Source organism: Macrosteles quadrilineatus, unplaced genomic scaffold, assembly GCF_028750875.1.
Source record: "Macrosteles quadrilineatus isolate MER2022 unplaced genomic scaffold, UCM_ALF_1.0 Scaffold_9__3_contigs__length_116548681, whole genome shotgun sequence".
NCBI lineage: Eukaryota > Metazoa > Arthropoda > Insecta > Hemiptera > Cicadellidae > Macrosteles > Macrosteles quadrilineatus.
In genome coordinates, this window is record NW_026542602.1 from 89,129,192 (window position 1) to 89,137,141 (window position 7,950).

At 33.6% G+C, this 7,950-nt stretch overlaps 1 protein-coding gene across 2 annotated transcripts in view; it reads right to left on the reverse strand.

Annotated features, from left to right (window-relative positions):
- LOC129002450 (protein phosphatase 1 regulatory subunit 16A-like) overlaps window positions 1–7,417 on the reverse strand; it is a 121,354-nt gene extending 113,937 nt beyond the window's left edge. For both annotated transcript variants that reach the window (XM_054430264.1, XM_054430262.1), the window contains exon 1: window positions 7,157–7,417. The gene's annotated coding sequence lies outside the window, so the exon portion shown is untranslated. The remainder of the gene's footprint in view (window positions 1–7,156) is intronic.
- Between the last annotated feature and the right edge of the window lie 533 nt (window positions 7,418–7,950).

The window sequence follows — 7,950 nt, forward strand, 5'->3', positions numbered from 1 at the left end:
TCTGATAAATACCATATCTTGATTGTTACCATAATTTATTTAGATTCCTTGTATTTAGATTCATTGTATGAAAGAGTAACTCATCAGTGAAAAATCTAAGAGAGTATTCCTACTTGAAGAGTTGATTCAAAAAGTAAATATGTTTTCAGTCAATCTAGTAAAAATATTGAGTGAGATGATAAACAAAGCAAAGCTCTAACAAACAACGATTTTCAACCACAAATTTTCTCGCTGCACCATTCACGCATAATCAATAATTAAATCCTTTGGAATCCCAATCCAGTAATCAGGTGCAATCTAATTGCAGATAATAGCCCATGACTAACAGCCTAACTCCAGTCTAAACCGATGATGAAAGTGAAACACCGTACGAGAGGATTTGAGCTATGTGCCGGGGAAAGGCTTTTAATTACGTCTCATACTGCGTGGTTATCCATAATGATCCAGTTTCATCACTTCCCGGTAAGCTTAACGCTTTTTAACTGCATTGCAATGTCACCGGAACTGTACCGAGGACAATGTTGAATATGGCTAATTATAAAATTCCACAAAGATATGGAAACTTAGAAAGTGTAGTTAAGTTTTCCTGCACATTGCTGAGAATTAAAATTTGTTTAGGCAGGGCCCAAATCTAGTTTTATAAAAATGTGGTAATTTTTTGCACTTGGTATCTAATATAAAACTTGGAATAATATGACAGACAGCGTACTAACTTAGCTAAACCTGTATCAGACTAGGCTACTTATGCAAACAGTGATTTTATAAATTGTATAATAATCCTCTAATACATTGATATTATCAGTAAAACCTCACTAACCCGACACTCATAACTCGACAGTCAACGGCTGACAAAAGGAGCAGAAAAAAAGCAATTTGTTCATTTAGTTTTGATTGTTAAATATTATGAATTTCATTGAAGATTGTTTACACAACATGTAAAAATACTCAAAAGAGTAATAAAATAAAATTTAAAAATCAGTCTCTATGTAGGCTTATTCATTTAGTAAACCAAACCCTTTAAAAATTTCCATGTTCTGGAAAACTCAACAAACTCCAAACTCGACAATCTCTAACCACAAACTGTTGAGTTTCTTGAACCTGCCATTTTGAATCTTTGAACGACTTCCATTTTTTACTCAGGCGTTCTTTTGAGCTTGAATTTACGGCATTGTAATCTACTAGTGAAGACCTTTAATTTGATGTGCATATCGACCTATGCTTATGTTAAAATTTTTTTCCGATTCCTAGGGCTGTGCCCCAAATGCAAATTAAATGAATCTTTGAACCACTGTCATTCTTGACTTGGTTGTCCGTTTGAGTTCAAATTTGCAGCATTATATTCTGCTAGCAAAGACCTTTAATTTGATGTACATGTTAACCTATGCTTCTATTTAAGATGTCCTTCTGACTCCTTGCGGGACGTCCCCATGATGTGACAGAAAATTTATATTTCCATAAAAAAGTAGATTTTTAGGTGTGGTGTTGATGTACCAAATCTTATTGATTTATCTGTTGTCGTTTAGAAAATATTAAACCGGTCCGGGACTTTTGGGACAGTCTGTATATGTGTCCGTTAGCGCGATAACTCAAGCTAATCCAATTTTGATGAAATTTGGTACGAACGTGTTAACCTACTTTCATTCAAACGAGTTCGCGAACCAGCATAATCGCACCATGGGAACGGGAGTTTATGGGGGGTTTTATGGGGTAAGAATGAGGTTTTCTCATTTTTGACCCTAAAAACAAAAATGTTTACAATTTCTTTCCAAAAAAGTAGATTTTTAGGTGTGGTGTTGATGTACCAAATCTTATTGATTTATCTGTTGTCGTTTAGAAAATATTAAACCGGTCCGGGACTTTTGGGACAGTCTGTATATGTGTCCGTTAGCGCAATAACTCAAGCTAATCCAATTTTGATGAAATTTTGTACGAACGTGTTAACCTACTTTCATTCAAACGAGTTCGCGAACCAGCATAATCGCACCATGGGAACGGGAGTTTATGGGGGGTTTTATGGGGTAAGAATGAGGTTTTCTCATTTTTGACCCTAAAAACAAAAATGTTAACAATTTCTTTCCAAAAAAGTAGATTTTTAGGTGTGGTGTTGATGTACCAAATCTTATTGATTTATCTGTTGTCGTTTAGAAAATATTAAACCGGTCCGGGACTTTTGGGACAGTCTGTATATGTGTCCGTTAGCGCAATAACTCAAGCTAATCCAATTTTGATGAAATTTGGTACGAACGTGTTAACCTACTTTCATTCAAACGAGTTCGCGAACCAGCATAATCGCACCATGGGAACGGGAGTTTATGGGGGGTTTTATGGGGTAAGAATGAGGTTTTCTCATTTTTGACCCTAAAAACAAAAATGTTTACAATTTCTTTCCAAACCAATTTGTAGAGCTTAAAAAAAAGAAACAATTTTGTATAGTGAAGCACTGTTGTATGCCTAAGGGTAACGGAGAAAATTAAAAAAAAGTGTAATTTAAAATCCCATGTTATTCTTATAGAGAAAATTAAAACTTTTGTAGTTTACTTGTTTAAGATGTAGGCTATGTTGATAAAATTTGGCAAATATATTTATTTTATCCTATACTACTAACGTATGGTCAAAAAACATGTTTTACCTTCCCCGTTGCAGCAAACCTAAGCACTCATTAAATCTAATGTTATTTAAATTGGGAATAAATATGTCTCATTCATGGAAATATTTCAGTAAAAATGTAATCAGACAAGTTGAAATTTGCTTAGTCTGCAGGTTTGCTGCGGCGGAGATATTATAATTTAGTATCAAACATTTTCCTAACCCATGATTAAAAAACACCACTCAAAGAAACATTTCAAAACTGTTTGCTGTGAACTCCGACCAGGATAAACATGTGTTGTAAACATATTGTTGACAGTTTCTTGTTGAAAACAAAATTTCTGTTTTAAACAATGACATACTGTTAAAAATATATTGACAAAACTATCGATCTTTGGATTGTTGTAAACTTTTGTTTAAAACACAGATGTAAATTTCGGTGTAAATATGACATTAGATGTACCTTTTCTAGGTTAAGTGACAGTACAAAATCCATACTTATAGACGGGACCATGAAAGTTTGCAGTTGGCAGCAGCCAATCACAAGACAATAAGGCTAGTGCGACGTTGCCATATCGCCCGTTGACGACACTAATTAAAATATTAAACAATATCTTAATCAATATCAGCAAATCAGCTGGTATTATTATTAGATTTGGCAACACCGCACTGTCCTCATTGGCTCCTTCGAAGTCACGTGGTAAATAGGCTCCTCCTTCAACTGCAATCTTTCGTGGTCTTGACTCTAGATTTTTATCCCATTAGCTTTTTGAACTTTCCATTAATTATTTTATTTTATTATCTCTTTAGACTAAATCAGCTGACTGGCATTGTTCAATTAATAATTTTAAAAGGTAAAAAATTAGAATTTTGATCAGCTACCTACTTTATTGTTATTAGCGAATTTCCCATATAGGGAATAAGCTATTACCGTAGTACTCATGGTAAGACCTGGACGCGGGACCGATTTTTTTTTTCGTTTTGAGGTCCTTAGAGGCCAAAAACACCATCCGTTCAAATTCATATATATATATATATATATATATTTATATATATATATATATGTGTCCGTCAGCACGATAACTCGAGCAAAAATGATCCGATTTTGATGAAATTTGGTACAAAGGTGTAAATGTACGTTTATTCGAACGAGTTCGCGATCCAGCATGATCGGACCATGGGAACGGGGGTTTACGGGGGGTTTTATGGGGTAAAAATAGGTTTTTCCCATTTTTGACCTAAAAAACATAAAATTTAGCAATTTCTTTCCAAACCATTTTGTAGAGCTTAAAAAAACAAATAATTTAGTATATTGAAGCGTTTATGCGCCTAATGGTTACGGAGAAAATTCCAAAAAATTGTAAATTTAAAATTCCCATGTTATTCTTATGGAGAATAAGTAAACTGTTGTAGTTTGCTTGTTTGTGAACATATTTTGATCAAATTTGGAAAATGTTTTTATTTCTTACTAACTATTCACATTTTACAAAAAAAAAACAGTTTTACCCTCCCTGATGCAGCAAACCTAATTACTTGTTAAACTAATTCTATTTAAATCAAGAATAAATGTTATATTTTTAAGTAGACATTTCAGTGTAAATACAATCAGTCAAATGGAAATTCGCTTAGTCTGCAGGTTTGCTGCGGCGGGGGTATTTTGAATACTTCGTTGGTAGAGCTTAATGATTTAAGGATCACAACTAAATGTACCGTAGCACAAAAAAAAGTTTAAAATTACTATATAGGGCTACAGTGGGCCTACTTTACAGTACAATTATTTTTACTTAGCCTGATTATAAATTTTCGGATAAATTATACTGTTTATAAATTTTTGGATGAATTATACTGGTACCTAGCTTATTTTCCAAATAGTTTACAATTTTAATTTTGCTACTGTAATTAAATTAGCAAAGTGGCCTACTACATTGAATAAAAGAGTTGCAGTTAAAAAAACTGTAGCCTAATCCACTAAATGCTTTCCGTCTAAAAATGTAAATGACAAAATTTACCTTGATTGCTTATCATTGTAGAAGAGCTTGCTAATCAAGAAGGTGTGCTTTATCAGTATAAGCAAAGCAAAGTGTTTTGGCTTGGAATGCCAAATATTATTTCTGCCTGCTTATCTATATCTCCTCTCAACTCCTAGTCACATTTTCAACAATTAAGTTACTTACCTACCTAACTGTTCTTTAACAAGGACAATGAAAATGTGTTCAGTGTGGTAACTTACTTTTCACATAACTTATCAAAGAAGAACTTATATCCATAACAAAAATTTGTTGAAAACAATCATTGTGCTTTACAAGTAAAATTGAAATGCATTGTAAAATCAAGGCAGAATAAAAATATTGTGAATACATTACAGTTGCAGAGGTGTATGATTACAGTGAACCTCTAGAAGTTAACTCAATGTACCATTAAAAAAATACCATTTTGATGTAAAATTAATCATGTTACAGGTTTTAAAATTCTTGTATTCAAATTGTAGTGGGCTAACATTATTTTTAAATGTATTTTATTTTAATAAAACTGAATATTTTAAAACATTTAGCTTAGCACAGATAAGAAAACGTAATGCTCAGAGCACTTCAAACAATTAAGTACCTACTGTATACCGGTAACTTAGTGTATTCCAACTATAAACTGCTGCTATATTATTTTTGTTGTTATAACATCATTGTTACACTATTGTTGTTAGAACCTAATACGGTAATTATTGTTGATTATTTTGTCATTTTGATTCACATACGTATAGTTAAGTAAAATTGTAAAATGGTGATTGCCAGTCACCATTTTGGTCGTGGTTGTTTGACATTTCAAATAAACTTATGACCAATTAAGCAAAAGAGAAATCATTTAAGTCTTATTAGAAGAGTTACAATTTGTGTACGGTACCGGTATACCTTCCTCTAAAACCCAATACCTAACAATAATAATCAAAATTGGTTGCTACGACAACGACGACATCAGCTGTCGCTACACCATTGGCAGAAATAAATAACTTCTTCTCCTTACTTTTCACAATACTCTGGGGAAACGTAGGTAATAAAGATCTACAGCACCTAGGTATTTGTTTTCAAACCAGACATGGTAATCTTCAACAGTCAATCACAAGGACATCAATTCTCAAGGTCAGATGATGATAACAAGAAAATCTGAAATAACTTGTCATCTTGATAAAACTACAGTAAGGCCATCAGTGTTTACTCATGTCTCAAATTCAAGACTACACTATGGTTTTATTTTTAAAATACTAAGAAAAAAATCTAAATTATTGAGGATTGGGGCAATTAATTTTTTATGGGGTTATTTCCGATGAGATACTTCCAATGAGTGTGGAATAAAACTGCAAAAACGAGAAACCTCACTTCTTTGTCTAGAAAAATATGACAAAGTAATGAGCTAACTTAAAATTCTATGTAGGGTAAGATTATTCGACTGTTGATATAAACATTGACTACTACTGGATTGGCTACTAAAGTAGACATCCCATCTAAAGGTGACCGTCTATAGTGGAATTGTACAACAAACTATAAAACCTGCTTGGAAATACTTGGTGTAGGCCTACTTTCAATTATGTCATAAAGGAATTATCACCCAATAATAAAGGAACCACAAACCTTTGATAATCAAGGAATTGCCTGAAAATCTGGCAAAACATGTTGAAAACATAACACGCTCATACATGGAACTGTGCCGCTCCGTCATACGACTACTGAGACTAGTACAGATTGGCCAAAGTTTCTGTGTGTGCGACCAGATCTGGTTGGGTGTAGGCGAGGGGGTTGGCGGGGGTACTTTTGTGAAAACATTTGTGCCTTTCTACACACACTCACCCCTACCCTCAGCACTGCCGTGACCGTATGTTTTAGTTCGGCTAGTAGCGACCCGAGCACATACCTTTAGACATAAATGTTTTTATTCATATCAACAGTTACCGCTAACGGTGGTGTAAACATGGATTTTAAGCAAGCGGATGTGTTGTCAACAATTTTATTAATCTAAAATGTTTAAAGGCCTAGCTTAACTTAATCATGATTTTTATTAGGACTTACTACTGTTGGTTACTTCCTAAGTACCAGGATACAGTTAAAGTAACTTTTAAAACTTACTTACCGTACATAAAAGTGACCTTTTGTTAAAAAAAAATATAATAATTAGCTTAAATAATTTGTTAACTTTTGCATACGCTACACATTTTTTAATGTAACAATGTTTTAAGTACTGTAGCGTAAACTTCATAGGGCAGAGAGTATCTTATGGAGGCAATATATTTTTTTATTCTCTGCTCTGTGGGTGGGTATATAGCTGTGACATCAATGACATTTGCCAGGTTTGGTAATTTTTACAGCAGATTTTCCCCGGTTTATTTTCGCATTTGTCTTACATCATATAGGTTTGTTTATATGGTTGCTCGATAATTTAAATAAAATAAGTAGGCTAGGCTATCATAAACACAACATAACCTCAAAGTAATGTCAGCCTTTCTACCGTAGGCTAGTTAAAAAAACTTGCATATAATCCATAGCCTTTACAAATATATTAAGATTTTAAATATATATTTCCTTACCTTTTTAGTTCCTTGGGTTGCTGAAGTAAACACTCATTTAAAATTATTGATCAAACAAAAGAACCATCAAACCGTAACTTGTCCCGCTACATTCTAAAAACATGTTTTCATAAAAGACTTATAAATCTAACGAAATACCGTCGAAATTTATTGCTACAGGAAATGCTTATTAATTTATCACAGCTACGTTAGGATACAAGAGCACGAAATTCAATAATTCATTAAATAGGAACACTAAACTTGTCTTTACACTTTTGGTTTCTGAACTGTTGACATTGTTCATTCACTCACATCACAACACAACACAAACGACAAACGACTAGGGATTAGGTTAGGATGGTACAGACCACTGAGCTAAAATTATAACTGGAGGTAGCACTGCCATGGCAGAAGTCTGTCAAAAGCGTGTCGCTGATTTTGTTAGGTTGGTATAGCAGTAAGTTTTCTTATCCATAGCAATGACATGGCTTCTTATAACTAGGTTGGTATAGCAGTGAGTATTTTTGTCATACTTGAATACTTTTAATACTTTAATAATTTTCTTTGAAATGGCGACCATACAAAGTAGGTATTTTAAGCCAAGTATAATAATAGTTATAGCAATAATATGGCTTCTTATGACACCAGACTCACGCAAACATGGCGGCTGGCGACACGCATCTTTGACATTCAGTGCTACCTCCAGTTAGAATTATAGCTCAGTGGTACAGACAGACACTGGTTCTGTTTCAATCCATTTCCAAATAGAACAGACAGGAGTAGGCGGAGCCGATTGGCTGTGAAAGGAAAGGATA